We start from the raw sequence: 2,820 nt of genomic DNA, 5'->3' as shown, positions 1-2,820 counted from the left end.
GTGTCTCCTTGTTCACAAAGCCAGTCGGATATTTCTGGGAAGGTGTCCTCGGGTATCGCCGTGAGAACATAATCTGCTTTGGTGGTTGAGCGAGTCACGCCCCTGATACGAAACTGGACTTCTGCGCGCTGAAACCAAGCAAACGCCTCTCCGCTGGCAAACGATGAAAGTTTGAATGGAGCGGCCGCAGCACCAACTGTCGTAGAGTCCGCCATAGTACCAACGATGAAGGGGTGAGGGGGTGGGGGTGGAAGGCGGTGGGAGCGAGTCGACTTCCGGGGTCACCAATGTGACAGGCCGAGAGAGGGTTGTGAACTCAAAGGCAGGATGCAATCAACTGAGTTGTTTATTAAGGAACACTCTCCTTTATATACAAAACCTCAAGGCAACAGGACATAACCTGTTCGAGAGACAGACAATGTTACAGAGCAAAACCGGAGACATGATCATTCAGGTTCTTTTTAGTGCGAGGGAAGAGCGCAGATACAAGCATATTGTATACAAAATAATTATGTACAATTGTGTGACACACGGTTGGTACAGAGTACATGAATGCAACAAAGAAAACGGAGTGGGTTATCTTATTAATAAAAGTCTTACAGGTAGCATGCAGGAATTTTGTAGTACTAGTGATAGAATTGTAGGATTAATTATCAAACTAAATATGAAGTATAAACTGAAGATCATTCAAACATATGCACCAACCACATCCCATATAGCGGAAGTAATAGAAACTTTTTATGATGATCTTAAGATATCAATGAAAAAAAACGGAAGACTCAATTGGCATTAAATTTGTATTGGGGGATTTCAATGCTAAAATAGGTTAAAAAAAGAGAGGGATCAGCAGTAAGTAAAATGCAGTATGTACAAGAAATGCCAGAGATACGCTTATAGAATTTGCTGATTTTTTTTTTTTTTACGATCATGAACACCTTTTTTTTTTCTTTTATAAAAAGGAACATAGAAAATGGACATTGAGAAGCCCAAATGGAGAGAAGAAAATGCAATAGATTTTACTCTCGGTGAAAAAGTTAAAGTCAAGCGACCATAGAATGGCGAAAAGAGAAATTTGTTAGATTATGGGTGGGATAGAAAGATAGACAATTCTTTAAAAAAAAAAAGAAAAAAAATAAATAAATAAACACTCCTGTAATAAGACAAAATCTGATGAGTTTGGTTTAGCAATATGAAGTAGGTACTCCCGGGTAAATATTGAAATGGAAGCAAGTAAAGAAGAAATGACCCGAAATTTAACAAAATCTATAATAGAATCAGCACAAGGAATAAGTAAAAAAGTTCCTAAATAAGGTGTGCAAGTTAGGAAAATGTAGAAATTAATATTAGTGGGGAATATCTTAACAACTCAAGACTTGCACATGGCATAATTGTCATTAGTGAATTATGGGAGGAATTGTAAAAGATGATAAAATATTTTAATAGAGAAAGGAGAAGTATATAACTGAAAATTATATGAGTAAAACTAAGATAATGTTCAATGAAAATGCAGAAAGACAACAAATAAGGATTATGGATCTATAATGAGAATGATATAAGAGATGGACATTAAGAACAACAGAATACATCCATAGAAATTGCAAAAGAATCCCGGAAGGAAGAGAAGATGTTGGATTAACGAACTAATAAAGTTTGATGGTGTGAACTGGTAAAGAAACACCATAATCAGACACAATTTGGACATGTCTGATGTCTTTGTTCTGCATTGGACGAGTAAGGGCCGATGATATATATATATATATATATATATATATATATATATATATATATATATATATATATATATATATATATATAATAGAGAGAGAGAGAGAGAGAGAGAGAGAGAGAGAGAGAGAGAGAGAGAGAGAGAGAGAGAGAGAGAGGGGTTAATCGATATTTGGTATGTGAGCTTAGATTGTTTAGAATGTCTTTTCCTTGTGGGATTACTGTCTGTCAGTTGATTTCAATTATTTCACCTACGCATCGACTCCCAGAATGAGAAGTAATATATTACGATGGCTTGTTTACTGTTAAGAACTACAAAAGTTTATGAAAATGGACGCTATTTCATAAAATGAGTTAACTTCTCGTATTCCTATGCTATATGTTTTATTTAGCCAAGTTGCAAAATGTTTCGTCGTTGGAGCTAGAGTCATTAGAAATCTGAAGAAAGGAAGAGTTGCCAGGTAGGGATTTCCGAATGAAAATCACTGAAATCGAGTAACATGGCTTTTATTGCATACTGTACGTAGGTATGCGTTTTGATTAATTTATATTCAGCTTCCGTTCATATAAACATAAAAATATGTCTAAATGCCACGGTGCCATGGTTTGGCTTTGGGCTTCATAAACTTCAACAAAGGTAACCTGCAATTATAAAACACAGAGTAATGGAACGAAAATTCAGCTCGTTAAGAAAGCCCAAGCGTTCTTTTTTAAGTAAAAAAAAACGTAGAAAATGTTATATATTAATTCAGAACAGTAGTGTATTAGATAAAATAAAATTCCATGTCTAGATAAGTTTATGTACAACTCAGAATAAAAGTACAACATATAAAAACGGAAATGATAAAAAAAGAATAAAAAAAAAGCTTTACACAGAAAATGTGGATACTACTTTCTCTTGCATGAAGGAAAATGAACTGCTGGGGGTTACACTTGCGAGCCTCAAGAGCTCTTGGTCTTAGGACAAGTATTCTTTGCAGACTCCTCGAGGCCTTCCCCTATGCAGTCTTACTGAGAGAGAGAGAGAGAGAGAGAGAGAGAGAGAGAGAGAGAGAGAGAGAGAGAGAGAGAGAGAGAGAGAGGCTTTAAAAGGAT

This window comes from Palaemon carinicauda, chromosome 8 (assembly GCF_036898095.1).
Source record: "Palaemon carinicauda isolate YSFRI2023 chromosome 8, ASM3689809v2, whole genome shotgun sequence".
NCBI classification, from domain to species: Eukaryota; Metazoa; Arthropoda; class Malacostraca; order Decapoda; family Palaemonidae; genus Palaemon; species Palaemon carinicauda.
This window is presented reverse-complemented; position numbering follows the sequence as displayed.